This window comes from Lissotriton vulgaris, chromosome 11 (genome assembly GCF_964263255.1).
Source record: "Lissotriton vulgaris chromosome 11, aLisVul1.2, whole genome shotgun sequence".
Lineage (NCBI taxonomy): Eukaryota > Metazoa > Chordata > Amphibia > Caudata > Salamandridae > Lissotriton > Lissotriton vulgaris.
In genome coordinates, this window is record NC_141699.1 from 747,713,894 (window position 1) to 747,735,848 (window position 21,955).

A 21,955-nucleotide genomic window follows, 5' to 3' on the forward strand; every position below is an offset into this window, starting at 1 on the left:
GACGTGTGCCACTTATAAGTATTTACTTTGGGCTCGAACTGATGTTATAAAAATTGTCTGGTTGGCAAAGTGATTTATGATCTATGTGATCATAAATGACAATTGCCTAGATGGCGCAAGGGTTTATGTGATTGTGATCTAATGTGTTTTCATATAATACAAAGAATATTTTTATATAAGTGTGTGTGTGTGTGTGCGTGTGTTGCGCAAACGCTTTACACATTGCCTCTAGGATAAGACTAACTGCTCTGCCAAGCTACCAAGGGGGTCAGCAGTGTAACTCTCTTACTCTGATCAGAGTGGTGGATTCTGCCGGGCTGAGGTGCATAACCTGGCCAACCAGAAACACCATTTCTAACATCTAATAATACAAAATTCCTCAGCTTGCTTTCCTAAGAATCACGCTTCCTGCTCTTTAACCTCTCTGTAATTGCTAAATGGTTCAATTATTGAGGAAAGGGTGTCATAATTTCGATCCCGTGTATAATCTTTTCCAGCTACCTAAGAGAAATTTCAAGTCATCAATTTCAATGTCTCTGCTTCCTTGGCTATGCCCTTCCTAACAACATACACTTGAAAGGGCCTGCCAAAAAATAGTCATCCGCAGCACAGAGACCAGATTAAGGTCCAACTATTCAGTGATTGTTTTCCGCAGGGGATTGTTGCGTGTCTGTGTCCTTACCTGCGAGCGGAGTCCTGCTGCCACTGTAGGAGACTCAGGATTCAAATGCTATTTCTTGCCGCACCCGCTCCGCAGGTGCCGCTTCGTGGCTTGAAGCTGGTGGAGGGAGCTTTCGCCACTGGGCAGTTTGTGTGTGCTGGCTAGGGGGCCCGAAGAAAGATCACACCAAACGCTAGCAGGGACTCCAAGTTCCAGGAGTCCCTGTCCGACCTGAACCAGCTGGTCCCGCGTTCGGCTCTGAGTCCCGCCCATGGCTGCCACACGTGATACATAAGTGATCCACACGCCCGCTGCGCGGGAGCGTCCCGGGAGAAGCCCGGGACAAGGGCGGGACCGTTTGTGGCCGTTAGTTCCCGGGTGAGGCCGGGCCGGGCCACCCCTCTTGGTTCATTGGCCTCCTGCCACAGCACTTTTACAGGTTGTCCTACGATTGTGTAAACTGACCTTTGAATAACTTTGAGTTGGTGTTAAACCAAGTATTATTGTTACATCGAAATACTTGCTAGAGGAGCCCCATTTCACTAGGGCATCATATCGTGCTGTACTTAGTGTCGTTTCTGTAAGTATTAGCAGCATAATTAGTACCTGATTTTGTGTATCAAACTTACACTAAGAGTGTTTAAGAATGGTAAGGCGTAACCCCCCGAGATCTGCCCCTGCATCCAAGCAAAATGCAGCCGCAAATCTTCAGCTCCCCAGCCTTACTGCAATAGATCGCATGCTGCAACAAACCATCGGGGTGGTGGCAAACGCCATAGAAAGTACTGAACGCCGCCTATCGCTTCCTGCGGGCTCTCTCCCCCTTTACCCACCTCCAAATTATCAATATTTACCACCAACTCTCAAGATTCAATTTTGGCACCTTCCTTTGTTTCTCTTCCTGGTGCTCGCCACGTCTCACCAACCCAGGCTGTATCCCCCGAGAGGAGCAATATATCTCTTGAGATTCTACCTCCATCCCTTCCTGATAGGCTATTCCAGACCCCGACTACTCTCTCATCTCAGGCACATGTTCCCAAAGATAACGAGAATTGTACAAGGCCACTAAGCTCGACTTCGATTTCTGATGCAGACCATAGCACAAGTAGTTACAATCCGCGTGTGATTACCAGAGGGCAGCGGGCCAGGCGCGTGTAGGAACTGGCTACCAGAGAAGCTTTTGCTGCCCAGAAGACCAAGGGGAACATAGGGGGCAGTAGGAAAAAGTTAGTGGCTGCTAAACATAAAGTATCTCAGGAGAGGAATGAGAGCAGCTATGTATCTGATGTAGCAACCACCCTAGCTGAAAGCAGTGGTCCATCGATCAGTGAATTTTTCTGGCAAAGAATGGAGGCTCTGCTGGAGAAATCCTCTGCTCCAGCAAGCCATGGACTTACTGACATTAACACCGCTCCGTTACCTAGTGATAGCCTTAACTTGGTTAGTCCATTAAGTCCCCCAAAAGATATCCCTCTTATTGCCCAAATTGAGCCGATCGTGAAGTCCCTTATATTGCCGGTTCTTGAGAGGGTAAAAACCTTATCAAAGAGGCTCGACAGTTTTGAACAAGGGACTCTCGATAATTTTTTCTCCTTGAAGGCACTAACCAAGCTACACTCCAAAATAGCCTCATCTCTGCTGAACAGAAGCTGACAGATTCACCGCAGATAGGTAATAAGGTACCTCCAAACCAAAAAGATGTTCCTGGGCCAACGAATGGAAATAATTCCCCAGTAATAGCTCCTATAAAGGCTAGTAAATCTAGTAAACACCCAGTGACCAAAGGAGACAGGGGACATGGTACTAGCGTACCAACACAGAACCAGCTAGACAAAAATGTCCCCAGCAATGTAGCAATTAAAGGAGATAAGGGCAATAGTGCTAGCATATTCACGCAGACCCAAAAAGACAAATCTATTCACAGTAATGCATCAAAACAGAGCAAAGATCTGGCCCAAAAATCTGATGCTACTAATAGCGAATGTATTAGCTCTCCCCACATTGACTTGCCTCCTGCAAGTTTACCTTATGCAGTTGTTTTAACGGGTGTCCCCCGGCTTTTGCCGGGCAAAATAGAATCCTACACTGAACTTAAAAATAAAACTACATTTTGGCTAAATAATAACAGGCCTTTGTCGAGGCAACTTGATGGAAAGGTTTTGTTTGCTAGAAGAGTTGGATGGGTGGGCAGTAGGGCAAAGGATATCCCAGGCGACTGCATCCTAGTTAATTTTCGGGATGCGCGCGCTGTAAGGTCTATTTGCAACCACCAAAATGAGTATGGCAACAGTGGTATAAGAACATTTGGCCTGGGGCATTTATATCCACAGCAAGCACCCCAGACCCAATGGCAGACCTATGGATATCAACCCTGGGGAGGGCCCCCTGACGATTATTGCATTTATTCCAACCCAAACCTTGGTAGTAGGTCAAATTGTTTCTTGATTCCTCTTGCTACCTGGACCAATCCCAACATGGGTTCAGGAAATCCCACAGCACGGAATCTGCACTTACTGTGGTGATGAATAATATCCGAACTAAGGTTGACCAAGGACAGACCACCCTGCTAGTCCTTTTAGATCTGACGGCAGCATTAAATACCCTGTCCCCCTCGACTTTAACAACTCGTCTGAGGGAGGTAGGGTTGCAGGGCCCAGCGTTGAGCTTGCTGTCTTCCTTTTTAGAACTTAGAGAGCAGAGGGTTAAGCTTGGAGAGTTCCCCTCCCCTGCTAAACCGGTGCAATGTGGGGTGCATCAAGGGTCGGCATTAAGTCCGACCCTGTTCAATATCTATGTGGCCCCCTTTGCTAGGTTAGTTAAATCGCAGGGGATGGAGGCTGTATCATATGCAGATGATACACAGATTATGGTGTCCTTGACCCACTCGGTCAGCACCACCGCGTCGAGCTTCAGGAATTGCATGCAAGTAGTTGCAGAATGGATGATCCGCAATTCCCTGAAGCTGAATGGCGATAAAACAGAGGTGCTGATCTTTGGCAAGGACCAGTATGTCTGGGCCAGTGAGTGGTGGCCTCCATCATTGGGAGCCTGTCCTACACCTTCGCCTTCTGCCAGGAACCTTGGAGTCATCTTTGATACTTCGTTGGCTATGAACTTGCAGGTAAATCGAACGGTGGCTACCAGTTGGGGAGTCATTAGGATTCTGAGGAGAATCGCTCACTATCTCTCCCCCCAGGCAAGTAAACAGACTGTAGTCGCGTTGGTGTCTTCTCGATTAGACTACTAGAACGCTCTGTATGCAGACATTAACAAGGGCCATATTCAACGCCTCCAGAGCGTGCAGAATGCTGCGGCGAGATTTGTGTTGGATGCCCCTAAGTCCTTCTCTGCTACTTTAGCCAGGAAGAACCTCCATTGGCTCCCGATCCAGCAGAGAATTGTGTTCAAAATCCTCTGCTTGGTTTTTGGAGCGCTTTTGGTAGGACCATCTGATGCCATAGGATCTCTGTTAACCTCCTACTCTCCTAGTAGGAGCCTTCGTTCTTCAAACAAGAATCTTTTGTGCATCCCGCGTAGCAAAAAAGTCAGATGGGGAGGCAGGGCCTTTGCCCACCGTGGCCCCCGTTTGTGGAATGCCCTCCCCTCCGACATAAAGATGCAACCTTCGTTGCCTCTTTTTAGGAAAGCATTAAAACATGGTGCTTTATTGAGGCCTATCAATAAGCTTGTTATGTGGATATCTCCTTTGGATTAGGTGCCTTGACGCCCTTCGGGCTAAGTAGCGCATTATAAGATTCATGGTCCTGGCTTAGGGTATTGACATAGCGATCCTTTTTCCTTTGATTCACCATACAATCCCACATGCACCTGCCAGACCATAGCAGAGCAATTACTTGACCAGAGAGATGCCCCAGCTTTGTGTGTTCCATCCTTGCTGCCTCGGGCAGCTGAGCCGGCTGGAGCAGAGCCGAACCCACCCAGTACTGAACCGGGTTCCCTACAAAATCAAGCATTGGGCGATATTGACCCAATCAAGATTATCAGTTGGAATGTAGCAGGTATCCATAGGAAACTAGGCTTACCCGATTGGAACATCTTGGTGGAGGAGCATACGATCTGTATTTTTCAGGAGACCTGGAGCATGGAACCCATCCACAGAGTTGGTTACGCTACCTATTTTTTACCTGCAGTACCACCAGTTGCTGGGAGCGGTAGCCCTTCAGGAGGGCTTCTTATTTGGGTAAGCATTTCCCTGGGCTGTAACATCACGCAGAAGGAATGCAACTCGCCAGATGTTCTTAGAATCTCACTGAGAGGTCCTAACCGGGGGAGAACCCTTGAGTTATTTAATATATATGCTAAGGGCACTAAAAACGGCTCTCTATCCCTAACAGTAGCCATTCTAGAAAGCGAGCTTAGAGATTGCAACGATGGTATGCAAGTCCTGGTCGCAGGGGATTTTATTTGTACATATGAGCCCCTCGCGACAGAGGATATTTTGGGCTTGGTTGAGGATGACACTAGGAGGGGCTTACTCAGGTTGACAATCCAACCAATAAAAAGATGGTCACAAAGGGCAATACAGCTGAACGCATTGACCATGGAGTTTGGGCTAAGGGCAGCCAATGGTAGAACTACCTTGGACCCCATGGGCGCGGACACATACAATAGGGTGAACCATATGTCAAGGATTGATTACATCCTCCTTGACTTTAGGTTCTTGAGGTTCGTCCTGGATATGGTTGTTCTATCCACTGTAGATAGTAGATACTGTAGATAGTGACCACAATCTGTTGTCCTTAACCCTCAAACACTTGAGAAGACGATGCAGCAACACCAAGTAAATCGGAGCCGGCCCCTAAAGTTTTCCCATCTAACTGTGGGAGGCGCCTTTAGTGGTGCAAAGTTGCTTTAGTTGAAGCGAAGGTAGAGACTATAAATATAGCACTAATAGCTTCACAAAGGGAGTTGGACACAATTCTCCTAGATTGCCCTGATCCCGGTAAGGCAACTTCTGTATTTCAGGACACCACTATGTTGGTAGGGAAACTATTCCTGAAGCAAGCACGAGGGGGAAAGGTGTCTGGGTCCCAGGAGCACAAGGGCAGGCAGGATTGGTTCACTTCTTCATGTAGGCACAAGAGGTCTGCCTTGATTAAGGCTGTTAAAGGGAAATCGCAACCTTTGATACAGTGTGCTAGAAAAGAGTACAAGCTGGCAATAACAAATGCAAAAAAGGAGTGGGAGGACCAGTATTGGCAAACATTAAAAGAGGCCAGTTTTAGAAGGGATGCTAGATGCTTTTGGGATGCCATAAGAGCTAGAAATAGACCAGATAGCAACCTCATTACATGTAATATCACTGGCCAGGCATGGTTCAACCACTTCTCAAAACTGTACACCTGCCAGCAAGGGTCTATTGCCTTAGTTCCATCTAATTTTCATATACCCCTTGGTGAATATAACGAGTTCCCTTTTACAATTAAGGAAGTTGAGTATGCAATCAGTAGCATCGTGCCCCAAAAGGCAGCTGGCCCAGATGGCATCCCTGGGGATTTGCTTCGCTCTGATCAGTTGAAATGGGGGAAGTTCATCCACTCTTTGCTTATTGCTATCGATAGAGGTGCTGCCATCCCTGAATCATAGAAAGGGGCCGAGGTTGTGCCTATTTTTAAGAACGGGCCCAGGGACGACCCCTCCAATTATCGGCCTATAAGCTTGCTAGACTCAACCCAGAAAGTTGTTGGTAAAGTGCTGCTCGAGAGAATCCTACAATGGGTTAACGAAAATGAGATTCTCCCTGACTATCAAGCGGGGTTCAGGGCTGGTATGGGAACTATAGAGCAAGCTTTTAGGCTAATGTTAATTTACTGGAAGGTGGTTGTTATAGGCAAAGGCAGTCTTTGTGAGAAGTTGGCCTGATATGTAGTGCTCACTATTCTAGTGATCACTGTGTATCATTCCAAACGACCCTTATTGATGATTGGTTGTAAGTCAACCTTATAGACCAGCTATCCTAGTAGCATGGACAAGAGCAGTCTTTAGGCTAAACTCTAGAGGGCGTGTTAAGCCAGCTGTTATACCATCACATATACCACTTGAACACCAAGTGAAAGGACACCACACAAGTTGTTATGAAAATAAACAGATATTTATTAATAACACAACAACCCTGGACTCTTTATGAGGACAGGGCGCTAAGCACAATACAAAACTCTTAAAGGAATACTGAAAGTCGCACAATTTACATAAATGCCCGAGGGGCACGAAAAACATATACTCTACAAGTGGAATGCGAAATTACTAGCAGGTAAGTACTATTCTCATAGACTTTAAAAACGCTGGACCTACAATGCTGAACCCTTATATTAGAAGCAGGAGGCCTAGGGACGTCGTGTGCAGAGTGGAAACTCTCACGAGTAATGCGGGACAAAGTCTATGGTTGCTAGAAATTACAAAGTTAGTGTTCTCGGGCGAACCCGACTAGGTAGGTCAAAAACCAAAGTGGATCTAGACACTTAGAGAGTTGGACTACGCTGAAGCACCGTGGTACTCGGTTTACCTAGCCCAGGGGCTGCGGCTGCATAGGGTTCAAGTGTCGTCGGGTTTCTTCGTTGACGAACCAGGAGCCTGAAGTGGAAGTTGCTGGCAGGTGACCAGTGAAGATGTTCCGGGCCGATCCAAGCACTGGATCAGCTGAAGAGAGTACCTGTGAGCAGAGGGGACCAAGTTCTGAATCACTAGCCAGTGATTAGATGGGCACCAGGATGGCACCGGATGAAGTCACCCCGACCAGGTGAGTGGGCGATGCTGGGCTCTGCAGTCTCTTGGACCAGGGGGCGTTGTCGGCGACCAGGATGGAGGTGCGAGCTGTCCCACGAAGGTATCTGCTGTCGGCAATGCTGGACCCAGGATTGGGGCAACAACTCTTGGCAAATGCAAGCCCACGCGGTGGACTCAAAATGGCGTCTGGAGTGGACCAGGAGGGTCCGGGGTGCTCCTTTGTTGGAGGGGAGAAAGGGCCAGTCTGGAGCAACCAGACCAGCGATGGAGATGTCGTAGTTCGTCGTCAGGAGGGCTACAAGCCAGCAGGCAAGTGGCCGGACAACGCAGTGAGCAGCGAGGAGCAGAAGGGCCCCACGCAGATCTCGTGGATGCTGGGGGGCTGGACTTCAGTGCTGGAGCTGCTCAGGGTTAGGGCTTCTCAAACCCCAAAGCACTCACCCGAGGATCCCTCTGGGTCGTGCTGGATAAGTGTAGTGCAGTTCTGAAGATGGCCGGTCCCTCGAGGTCTCGTCACACCCACGAATCTCAGCTGGGCTGATGATGCAGGTAGAGGTCAGAGGTGCCAGGGAAGCCGGGTCTCGTCATGCTGGTCGGTCTGGTTCCGGAGGAAGGACTTGCAGCAAACCGCAGGTTACTTAGTTGGTGCCCGCAGATGCAGGGTGACTACTCCTTAGTCACAAGGGAGAAATCTTGAGAAGAAGTCTTGAGTTCCTTTCGTAGAAAGTAGTTTCAGGATTCAAAGATGATCTAATTTGGAAGGGTCCCCGCTCCCACCTTTATACTAAAGAAAGGGGCTGGTACGGGACTAGGTCCTGCCCATGGGTGGGACCAGGAAGGGGGGTGGTTACACCCCTCTCCCATACCGGACTTTCCCCAGCTCAGGGGCTGGTGTGCCCCTGGAACTGGTTCAAGCCGGCCTATGCATAGTGAGCACCGGGGTGCCACTTGCAGTCACCTTCCTATTCAGCCCTGCCTACCCAGGATACACAAAACCCTGTCTGGGATGGTGCTAGCACCGCCCCTGACAGGAAACCCTTTGTCCAAGCTCTCCTCGCTGGAAGGACTCCCAGCAGCAGGAGGTCAGACTTGTGTCTGTGGTGGCAGCATCCATTTTGTGATGCTGAGGCTCGAGTTAACTTTAACCGGGGTTCACAGTTACATACATGTTGTGTCCCTCTAGAAGGGTAGAATGCTAACCCCGTCGCTAGAATTGGCGAGGGGTTAGTATTTCAATTTGTATGACACCTTACTCGACATGTTTTGATAAAGCGATACCAGAGTTGGCATATAACCGCGAGGATTATAATGCACTTAAGAGTATATGGTACGCGTTATCATGGAACAGCTATTAGGACTTGGTTCCGCAAGCTGCAAACGGGCTCAGCTCATACCAGAGCACCATCTCACATGATTCCAAGCACTCTGCCTTCAGGATTGTTAAGGCCTGCCATAGGAGTGACTGATAGGAATCTATGTGTCCATTTTAGGGTTAGATATAGGTATACTATATCTACAGCAAAGGGTGATTACACCTCCTTGCCCCAGCTGTCGTGCAGCCAGTTGTGTCAGATTTAGATGGCCAGTCAGGGGTGGCATAATACATGCTGCAGCCCCTGGTAGGCCCTGGGTACACCTATGCCCTGAGTTACAGGGTCTGATAAGGTGGCCCAGTACCAATTGGTAAATGCACCTAAGGTACACATGTCAATTTAGTGAGAGAACAGCTAGGCTGTGGGTCTGATTAGCAGGCCCACAGCCAGGGAAGTCGTAAACCAGTGAAGCAAAAAGCAAAAATCTGGGGTGATCATAGGATTGCAGACCCTACTCTCCTACAGTCTTTACCTTGCGTTCATCGACTTAATGACTGCCTTTGACCTTGTGCCTAGGGAGAGTCTTTGGGGAGTGTTATCTGATATGGGGTTTCCTCGCAACATTTTGTCCATATTAGTGAGGCTCCATGAAGGGAACTTCGCACAAGTAAGATGGGGCACAGAGGGTCAGAAAACCAACAGAATCCCAGTAGAGAGAGGTGTTCGCCAGGGATGTGTTCTTGCTCCCACCCTCTTCTCACTATATGTGAATGGCGTGGTTGAGCATCTGTTAAAAGAACCTTCAGATGCACCATCCCTGGCGGGCGAGCGAATCCCAACCCTCTTATTTACGGACAATACGCTCTTAATATCTAAGACCCCAATGGGCCTCCAAAACCTCCTAGATAACTTCCAGATTTTCTGCTCACAGCGAGGTTTGGTAATAAATACTGATAAAACAAAGTATTTGGTGATGAACCCCCCGAAAAAACTTGGACGCCCCCCAGGCATTGAATCATGTCTTTTTGGAAAGGGTCACTGTGTTCGACTATTTAGGTATACGTATAACGGATACTATGCAGTGGACCCCGCATCTACGCAAAATGCTGTTAACACACAAGAGGGTTAGTGAAGCGTGGCTAGCAGGTCCTCTCCACCCAAGGCAACCCTAAAGATCCTTTACTGGAATTGGGCTGCGTCCAGAAGGAGCACTGATCATACTCTGGGTAGACTTAAGATGAGTTCTTAAACTTTAAGGACTCTCCGTTTCGGGAACCTTATTTCGATATCGTCTGTAAGTCAGCTGATAGGGCTCTTTATTTTAGATTTAGGGTCGGAGCTCTTCCAGTGCGCGCCCTAACTGCTCGATGGAAACCCCCGGCCCAAACAACAGCACTTTGCCTTATCTGTTTAACCAGAATGGAAACTGTGGCGCATTTTTTGTTTGTATGCCCGGCGTATGTGCAGCCAAGGAAAAGGTGGCTCAAAACGTTATGCCGGTTGTTGGGCACGAGGTGTCATAACGAGGCACTGCGCATTTTGATGGCAGACTCGCGGCCATCGTATGCTTGTGGCCTCTCCAAATTCTTATCTTGGGCATGGTCCGTTAGAAATAAAAGGCTTAAGCAAAATGTTTAATCTGAATTTTTATAAACTTTTTATTGTTTTTTTAAACTTTTAGTATTGGTTGTAAAAATTGGTGTAAATAGATTAATACTTGTTTTTAACCTTAAATGTGTTTAATAAAATATGTGATGCTTTTATGATATGTTTTTATCGAAATAAAGCCTTTCTTGACTGACTTTTCCGCAGCTCATTCATGAAAGAGGCATTTATTTAGGATTCTGGTTTAGATATCCATGTTCCAGTGCGTTAGTCCTGCACACAGTCCTGTGCCAGAACTATTGGGGAGTGGTCTGATAATGATTGGCATTGATTGGCAGTGTGCCCAATCTAGGATGTCCGGCCCATAGACACCAGCCAGTAATCTATTCTTGAGCTTCCCTTGTGCACAGTAGATTAATAATTGTATTGTACTGTGGTTGGATGCTGTGCTCACCGCTACTGCAGAACTAATGTTCGTAAGTAGGTCGAGTTTGGGGGTGAGGGCCTGGATGATGATGATGGGGTTTCAAATACATTAAACAATTACTATTATAATGCCATGCAGCCTGAGATTGAAAGCACAAATATGCTTCATTCATTAGTCTTGTTAGTCTGAGTGCAGCATCCTATCGCCCTCCATTTACCACCTGCTTTACTCTTGATGCTCACAGGATAATGGATAGGGCAAAGAGATACTTTCGAAGTAGAGAATTTATAAAATGACTCTGCCCTTAAAGTTGCCAGTCAGAACCCCTTTCTGAGGACCAGGGGAAATGCAGGGGTTACTGGACACAATTGTTGGGGTTGAGGCCTTTTGCCCCTGATGTCCCGGGACCCGACCTTCTATGGATCCTAAACAACTCGCCCAGATACCCCTTCTGCACTTGATTCTCAGTGGAAGCTGTGGATGAGCAGTCAAAGGCTCCCTCAGGGGAGTGGGAGAGAGACGGGGGAAGTATAAATACTGGTGAGTGAACATGACTCATAACTCAAAGTGAATACAGTAATAACAATAAATCAATGTCCAGACGAATCCTTCCCTTTATAAGAAAAAGAAGTATTTTATTTCTAACTCTACACATAACAACATTCATGCGCAAGAACACAATACCCTTGAGGCCGGGGCTCTATTAGTTCTCAAGCACATCCCTGTTTCGCCTTCTACCTTCTAACATGGTCGGGGTGATTCCCCATTCAATCGTGACCTCATCTAGGGCATGCTCACTAATAGGCCATACTCAAGAGTTCTCCATTGACTCTTTAGGAATTCGTCAAAAGTGTCTATAATGCTGTAGCAGCGTCAGCAGCGGGTCCCCCCCTGGGCTCAACGGACCCAGTTCTATTTGTACCTGCTCTGGCTCTATGGAAGCATTCAGTGGTGCAGTGAGTGCTTTCTTTGTAGGTGCTCACAAGTTATGATCCTGTTCTGTGGAGCCAGGCTGCTCGTGCTACATGCGGCAGCACCATACAGGTACAGGCAATCTCCCTCAAGCAGCAGTGCCAGCTTTTCCCAACGAAGCAGCCACAGCTCCACAAAGTTGAGGCAAGTCACTCTTTGCCTCATGGGGGTATTTGATCCTCCATCTCCTGACTGGAGCCAAGCGATGGTAAAACATCTCCGGCAGAGTCCTTTAAGTTTGTGTGGAAATTAGTAAGGTGCAGGTATTAGTGTGTGGGCTTGACCATCAAGTCACAACTGTAATTTTCTGTGTCGATAACAACCTAAACTTCTACCAATATTGGTAAAGGCAGCCTCTTCCAGCATACAGGGTTCCCGCAGTAGGGCTTCTCAATGGACTTTGCTCTGTCCAACGTTCTCCTCTTCCTCAGAGGGCTCTCGGGTTTTGGCAAGCAGGCAGGCACTGGTGCTCTATGCTCCAGAGGAGGTGATCTTGGTTTCCCTGGGTGATGTCCACTCACCCAGCATTTACCCAGCAGGGAGACTAGCCGACCTATTTCGCTAGTCCTGGTTCCCCCCCAAATTAGGATGGTGGGGGAATCATTTTCTGCCCGCGGCGGATGGAAAGACCATCTGCCACTTGTCTGCCAGAAGCAATCATTCAGATCCAGGGACCATAAAATGGTCGCGTGCCCAGCAGGCCCCGTCCACCAAATTATGATGAGGGAAATGTCATGCCTTTCCATGGCGACAAGGCCGCCATGGAAAGGCATGTGGGGATTACTTAGGGGGTACCCGTTGCAACCCACATGTGTTGGGGAGGTGAGGGTGAACTTGGGGGGTATCCTGGTACCCCCTACATTTCACAGCACTACTTGGCAGGCACCATGTGGTGCCTGCCACATAGTGCAGTGAAATGCACAACATGGCTTTTCGCTTCGAGGCGGGTGCTGCTGTGAGCAGAATCCGGCACAATGTTAACAAACAAAATGCGACCGCCATGGTGGCGGCAGCAACCTGATTTGGTATGCGGGCTCACCGCATGTATTGCGGGCGGTCCCGGTTTGCCACAGGATGGCGGACAGACTCAAGTCCGTCCGCCATCCTAATGACCCCTGAGTCTTTGAAGTTTATTTTTGGGGTTCTGCATCTTTTGAAGTGTACATTTTTCATTTTCTTCTTCCCTCTTGAAAAGCTCTCTGTCACAGCAGGAAAGACTCTTAAGTTGATAGATCCACAGCACAGTTAATAGGAGTGACCAGGGTTCACACCTGGATGTCAGCCACAGTGATATGTGCACCAAAAGGTTAATCCTGTCTCCAGGCCCTACTCATTATGATTCCCTTATTAACCCCATCTCCTTCTGTGATGTGTTGAGGCCGCTTCCTTGTGATCTATCACTGAATATAATAGTAACCTTTTGAATTGTAAATGGGCAGTCTACTCCTCCCTTTCTTCAGTATGTGTTCCACGCATCTCTGCGAAATTCGAAATACACAAATCTGTCTGGAGAGTTCATTTACTCCTCATGTCTTCACCAGGCAAGCCTGGGCTTCTCAAAATGGCACCTAATGTCTTCCATGTAGGGTTCCATTGCAGGCCCACAGACACCTAGTGCACATTCACAGCACACATTGGTCAGCACAGTTACCTCCATGCATTGTGCCATTACAGCTACACATACATTCAGCACACACACTCAGTCTGTATGCACTGTTCAGTACTTAAGCTTTTCTGTATTGTTCAGAGGTGTGCTGTTTGCAAATACATGCACTATCAGCACACATACTAGCCATGTGCACACTGCACAATTCACCCTTCATGTGTTGTACTTCATGTAAGCACATATAAACTCAGCACATGCTTTTATTGCGCATGCACTGCACAGTGCTACAGCTCTCATTTGATGAATTCCCCACAGGCAAAAATACACTCACCACATGCACTAACTACACATATACTGTACGGTATTACTCTACCCCTGTACTGTACCTTTCCAAGGCACACATACATTAAGGACAGAGTTACTACTCTTACACTGTGCAGTACTCCACATCTACCTGACATATGCCATGGGTGAGTACAAGGTGAGTACGCCTTGGGTAGGCAGCCAAACGTATAACAAGGTGAGTGAGATTGTAGGCCTCACTCCACTGACAAAGGGTAAACATGACCTGTTCAGTATTACTGATCACTACACCGTATGCTGCCACCACCACGTTTTTGCTGTTTCACTCCTGGTGATGGAAATAGCCTTTCACCACTTTGAGGGTTGTGCTTTGGACACCACTTTTGGTCCAACAAGACTGCGATCTGTGAGACAGGCCTATGTCATGGCACACACACATTGCCCCTGTTATCTAAGAGAAAAAAGTCAGCAATAGGGATCCAGACAACAGTAGAGTTGGCTACTGAAGGCAGTGGTACATGTCTAACCATGCAGAATACTTTCCCACCCCAACATTGCCTTCTCAATTATTCCCACTGCCCCAACACATTGTAACCATAATTTCTTAAGTCATAAATGTGCGGTACTGAGTAATGCACTTTGAGAAGAACTTTACATTTTAGACAAGTCAAATTGAAAAAGGACATCCATTAATTATGGCACAGTTTTGAAAGAAGAAACCTCAATAAATGAACGTTAGCAGGCTGAAGCAAAGATGAGAAATAGGTGAGGGTGTGAGGATAGATGAAATTAAGGTTAAAATATCTTGAAGTGTGGTTGAGGAGAAGATACAATTCAGGTAAGGTTCAAGTCAGGCTAAGTTAAGAGGAAGGTTGCAGAAAGTGACCGGGGCATTAGTTTGAGGATGAGCTAAGGTTTAGGTGAGGTTGTGGCTTGGGGAGTCTAGAAGAGGCTGAGGTTGATGTTAAGGTGATGGTGAGCTTGAGGTAAGACAAGCATGAGGCGGAGATGTCACTGAGGTAACACTAACTGGATGTCGAGGAAGATAAGTTTAGGTTTAGGTGAATTTGAGCCACAGTTGACATATAGATGGATTGGAGATTATCCTGTAGCAAGGTTGAGCTGAGAATATGAGATTTAGATGGAGTTGATGTAAAGTTGGGGTGTATGTAAAGATAAGATGAAAAGGGGCAACTATGAGGCTGGGACAAGCTTGATGTGAAGGCAAATTGAACTGGATATTAAGGGAAGGAATTGGTAATCACAGGTCAGAAATGGACAGTCTAAAGATCACTTTTAGAATCTGGGGTATTTACATTGCAATAAGAGGAATCAGATTTCCCATCAATTGTCCTAGACTTGAAAGAAAGGGGAGACCATGTTGGCTCCTAATATATCTGGTAATAAATTACTGACTCAGCTCTTTGCACTGCACTGCATGGCTTTTTCAGTTCAATCTGCAAAACTCTTTGACATCGTTTCTGCTTTCTGAACTCCATTATCCACCTTCAGAATAATAAGGGAAAATAAACCGCAAAGGAGCAGTAGTTCTTTTACCCACAAATGTGTTGAAGGTTTGCATGGACATTACAAGCCAAGCTGAAAAGCTAGCTTTAGTGTGGTGTGTAGTTACCATCATCTTATATTGCAACTGGTTGGATCACTGATTCTACCAACACCTGTGCTATTAAAATCTTTCTCAAAAAGTACCACTGTAAAAGTGAGCTATTGAAATATATGAAGGCAGATCATTAACCAGAGTACCTTTATCGTTCCTTTTCCTAAAGATTTGATTTTAAAAATAGGAATCAATTGTAAATTTGTACTGTTGCTTCTTACTTAACAATAACTGCAATATAATTTAAAAGTGAGAGTCTATATGTCAATTTGTTTCCTGTATATCAACTTTAAAAGAAGCAGAGGCTGCATTAATAATATTACCAAACATAATTAATCACGTCATTTCATGTACAGAAGGCAGTATCAGTGGCAGTGGGTATTCACAGAGAATAACTTTCAGCTGGAAATGGTTCTTGGTGCTGAAAAGAAGTACTGTTCATGATGAACTACAAGTTCAAAAGAAAGATTTTTAAGGCCTTTCCAAATTGAGAGAGAGACCGATACATTCAAAGCAGATTAGGTTGTATTCTCTTCAACATGTAAAAGCATCAAGTAGTTTATTCACCATTCCCTTGTGGGTTTTGGTGCAATGATTCACAGCTACCTGTTAGCACACTATGCTGCATAGTGGTGCTCATTGCTTGAGCACGGGCGATACCACCCCCTCTTCATTATGATGTAAAAGGGAATGATGGCATATACGCGCTCTACAGTCCTCACGGTGGACAAAACACCAAGAAGAATTTCATTGGTCACTGTGGTGGTGGTTTCCTATCGATATTGCAATAAATACATGGAGGACTTATGCAAAACCATCTCTAAATTTCAGGGTTTGCTGGATAATGATGCTTCCCTCATTTCAACCTAAAGTTAGCCATAAAATCCCAGGTTTGACTCCAGTCAAAGAGCCTTGAAGTTGCCTACCCTAGCTCAGAAGCCCTTAAACAAGTGGACCTATGACCCTTCCATCCGCACCAGTCCACAAAATGGTAAGACCTCCCTGAAACTGCATCCTCTCTACAAGGTGAGTATGAGTGCTCAGGGGGACAACCATGAATTCTGAAGCCAACTATACAGCATTAATCCAAGCAGTGAAGGGCCACCTACTTCTTTCAGCCTACAGTCGCTGGTCACCTTTGACTGATTGACTAACAATCCCCACCCCTTTTCCCTTGCAAGATTGTAAGAATGCTTCTAAGTGGTCATCCAAGTAGCACACTGTGCAAAGCTCAATTAAAGAAAGATCTGTACTATGTGTACTATGTGTGAAAAGGCCATATGATATGTCACTTGTGAACTAGACATGTGATATGCATGTAAATGAATTTAAAGTGCTTGCGCACAGAAGGGGTGATACATACATAAATATTTCCTGCAATTCTTATGCTAACAGTGAGCAATGCTTAATTTCGTGCAACGCATATGCAAATAATAAATCATTTCTTAGCAAATCCTGCAATGTCTATGCAAACAATAAGCAATTCCTGCTATGCCACCATAAACAATGTTTGCAATGGCTGTGTGTACATTTGCTGCAATGCTTATGCAAGCAATAATTCATTCCAGCAATGCCTGTGTAAATGATTCCTGCAATGCCTATGTGGACACTTCCTGCAATGCTTATGCAAACAATAAACAATCCCTGCAATGCCTCCATCATCAATTCTTGCAATGGCTGTGTGTACATTTCCTGCATTGCCTAGGCAAACAATAAACAATTCCTGCAATGCATGTGTGAACAATCCTGCAATGCTTCTGAAAACTAGTCCTGCAATGCATGACTAAGGTCTGCAATGAACAATTCCAACAAAGTGCACTTAAAGAAGCGACCATAGGAAGGGCGTAGTCAATATCAGTTTAAGCAAGGTTGCCAGTAGGGCCAAATACATTGTTTATGGCCCCTTTTTAGGTCTCGCCTGAGATAGCGCATGCTGTCTCTTCGAGACATGTAGTAAGTGGCTTTTAAAAGTGCCGCCAGAGGCTTTTGCTGGCCTACACCTTGCGTTCACGAGCTTGTGCACGTGCACAGCTGCCATCTGTGTTTTTATTGCTTTATCAGGCTCCTCCCCCTTTTCCCCTCCCTCCTGGCCAGTTTCATTTGTGTCTTCTAGCTGTGAATCAAGCTCCTCTGCTCGCACTCCCCCTCCCTTCTCCCCTCCTCCCCTTCCTCTTCGTCAGTTTCATTTGTGTCTTCTATCACTGTGAATACTCCTGCTTCCACCAGGCACACACATCATCAGTCGTCAGTGCACGCTTCCACCAGGCACACACACCACCAGCCGTCAGTGCACGATTTCACCAGGCACACACACCACCAGCTGTCAGTGCACGCTTCCACCAGGCACACACACCACCAGCCATCAGTACACGCTTCCACCAGGCACACACACCACCAGTCATCAGTGCACGCTTTCAATAGGCACACACACCACCAGCCGTCAGTCCACGCTTCCACCAGGCACACACACCACTAGCCGTCACAAACTACCAGCCGTCGGTGAAAGCTTCCACCAGGCAGACACCATCAGCCGTCAGTTCACACTTTCAGCAGGCACACACACACACAACCAGCCATTGGTTCACGCTTTCACTGGACACGCACCACCAGCCATCAGTGCACGCTTTCACCAGGCGCACACACCACCAGCCGTCAGTGCATGCTTTCAGCAGGCACACACACCACTAGCCCTCAGTAAATGCTTCCACCAGGCACACACACCTCCGGCTGTCAGTGCACACTTTCACCGCGCACGCACACCATCAGCCGTCAGTGCACGCTTTCACCAGGCACGCACACCACCAGCCGTCAGTGCATGCTTCCACCAGGCACGCACCACCAGCCATCAGTGCACGCTTCCACCAGGCATACACACAACCAGCCGTCAGTGCACCCTTCCACCAAGCGTACACACCACCAGCCATCAGTGCACGCTTCCATCAGGCACACACACCACCAGCCGTCAGTGCACACGTCCACCAGGCAAGCACACCACTAGCCGTCAGTGCACACTGTCACCGGGCACACACACCACCAGCTGTCAGTGCACGCTTCCACCTGGCACGCACACCACTAGCCATCAGTGCACGCTTCCACCAGGCATACACACCACCAGACGTCAGAGCACGCTTCCACCAGGCGCACACACCACCAGCGTCAGTGCACGCTTGCATCAGGCACACACACCACCAGCCGTCAGTGCATGCTTCCACCAGGCACACACATCACCAGCGGTCAATGCATGCTTCTACCAGGCACACACACACCACCAGCCATCTGTGCATGCTTCCACCAGGCACACACACCACCAGCCATCCGTGCACCCTTCCACCAGGTACACAAACCACCAGCCGTCAGTGAACGCTCCCACCAGGCACACACACCACCAGCCGTCAGTGCACACTATCACCAGGCACACGCACTACCAGCCATCACACACCACTAGCCATCGGTGCATGCTTCCAACAGGCAGACACCACAAGCCGCCAGTTCACGCTTTCACCAGGCACACACACACCACCAGCCGTCGGTGCATGCTTTCACTGGACACACATACCACCAGCCGTCAGTGCACGCTTCCACAAGGCACACACACAAAACCAGCCATCGGTGCACGCTTTCACTGGACACACGCACCACCAACATCAGTGCACCCTTTCACTAGGCACACACACCACCAGCCGTCAGTGCATGCTTTCAGCAGGCAAACACACCACCAGCCATCAGTAAATGCTTCCACCAGGCACACACACCACCAGCTGTCAGTGCACACTTTCACCGGGCACGCACAACACCAGCTGTCAGTGCACACTTTCACCAGGCACGCACACCACCAGCCGTCAGTGCACGCTTTCAGCAGGCACACACACCACCAGCCGTCAGTGCATGCTTCCACCAGGCACACACCACAAGCCATCAGTGCACGCTTCCACCAGGCATACACACAACCAGACATCAGTGCACGCTTCCACCAGGCATACACACCACCAGCCATCAGTGCACGCTTCCACCAGGCATGCACACCACCAGCTGTCAGTGCACGCTTCAACCAGGCACACACACTACCAGCCATCAATGCACGCTTCCACCAGGCACACACACCACCATCTGTCAGTGCACGCTTCCACCAGGCATACACACCACCAGCCGTCAGTGCACGCTTCCACCAGGCACACACACCACCAGCGTCAGTGCATGCTTGAATCAGGCACACACACCACCAGCCATCAGTGCATGCATCCACCAGGCACACACGTCAGCAGTGGTCAATGCATGCTTCCACCAGGCACACACACCAACAGCCATCTGTGCACGCTTCAACCAGGCACACACACACCACCAGCCATCAGTGCACACTTCCACCAGGCACACACACCACCAGCCGTCAGTGAACGCTTTCACCAGGCACACACACCACCAGCCATCAGTGCACACTTTCACCAGGCACACACACTACCAGCCATCATACACCACTAGCCGTCAGTGCACGCTTCCACCAGGCAGACACCTCAAGCCGCCAGTTCACGCTTTCACCAGGCATACACACCACCAGCCGTCGGTGCATGCTTTCACTGGACACGTGTACCACCAGCCGTCAGTGCACGCTTTCACCAGGCATACACACCACCAGCCATCAGTGCACGCTTCCACCAGGCACGCACACCACCAGCTGTCAGTGCACGCTTCAAACAGGCACACACTACCAGCCGTCAGTGCCCGCTTCCACCAGGCACACACACCACCATCTGTCAGTGCACGCTTCCACCAGGCATACACACCACCAGCTGCCAGTGCACGCTTCCACCAGGCACACACACCACCAGCATTCAGTGCACGCTTCCACCAGGCATACACACCACCAGCCATCAGTGCACGCTTCCACCAGGCACGCACACCACCAGCTGTCAGTGCACGCTTCAACCAGGCACACACTACCAGCCGTCAGTGCACGCTTCCACCAGGCACACACACCACCATCTGTCAGTGCACGCTTCCACCAGGCATACACACCACCAGCCGTCAGTGCACGCTTCCACCAGGCACACACACCACCAGCGTCAGTGCACGCTTGAATCAGGCACACACACCACCAGCCGTCAGTGCATGCTTCCACCAGGCACACACATCACCAGCGGTCAATGCATGCTTCTACCAGGCACACACACACCACCAGCCATCTGTGCATGCTTCCACCAGGCACACACACCACCAGCCATCCGTGCACCCTTCCACCAGGCACACACACCACCAGCCGTCAGTGCACACTATCACCAGGCACACGCACTACCAGCCATCACACACCACTAGCCATCGGTGCATGCTTCCAACAGGCAGACACCACAAGCCGCCAGTTCACGCTTTCACCAGGCACACACACACCACCAGCCGTCGGTGCATGCTTTCACTGGACACACATACCACCAGCCGTCAGTGCACGCTTCCACAAGGCACACACACAAAACCAGCCATCGGTGCACGCTTTCACTGGACACACGCACCACCAACATCAGTGCACCCTTTCACTAGGCACACACACCACCAGCCGTCAGTGCATGCTTTCAGCAGGCAAACACACCACCAGCCATCAGTAAATGCTTCCACCAGGCACACACACCACCAGCTGTCAGTGCACACTTTCACCGGGCACGCACAACACCAGCTGTCAGTGCACACTTTCACCAGGCACGCACACCACCAGCCGTCAGTGCACGCTTTCAGCAGGCACACACACCACCAGCCGTCAGTGCATGCTTCCACCAGGCACACACCACAAGCCATCAGTGCACGCTTCCACCAGGCATACACACAACCAGACATCAGTGCACGCTTCCACCAGGCATACACACCACCAGCCATCAGTGCACGCTTCCACCAGGCATGCACACCACCAGCTGTCAGTGCACGCTTCAACCAGGCACACACACTACCAGCCATCAATGCACGCTTCCACCAGGCACACACACCACCATCTGTCAGTGCACGCTTCCACCAGGCATACACACCACTAGCCGTCAGTGCACGCTTCCACCAGGCACACACACCACCAGCGTCAGTGCATGCTTGAATCAGGCACACACACCACCAGCCATCAGTGCATGCATCCACCAGGCACACACGTCAGCAGTGGTCAATGCATGCTTCCACCAGGCACACACACCAACAGCCATCTGTGCACGCTTCAACCAGGCACACACACACCACCAGCCATCAGTGCACACTTCCACCAGGCACACACACCACCAGCCGTCAGTGAACGCTTTCACCAGGCACACACACCACCAGCCATCAGTGCACACTTTCACCAGGCACACACACTACCAGCCATCATACACCACTAGCCGTCGGTGCACGCTTCCACCAGGCAGACACCTCAAGCCGCCAGTTCACGCTTTCACCAGGCATACACACACCACCAGCCGTCGGTGCATGCTTTCACTGGACACGCGTACCACCAGCCGTCAGTGCACGCTTTCACCAGGCATACACACCACCAGCCATCAGTGCACGCTTCCACCAGGCACGCACACCACCAGCTGTCAGTGCACGCTTCAAACAGGCACACACTACCAGCCGTCAGTGCCCGCTTCCACCAGGCACACACACCACCATCTGTCAGTGCACGCTTCCACCAGGCATACACACCACCAGCTGCCAGTGCACGCTTCCACCAGGCACACACACCACCAGCATTCAGTGCACGCTTCCA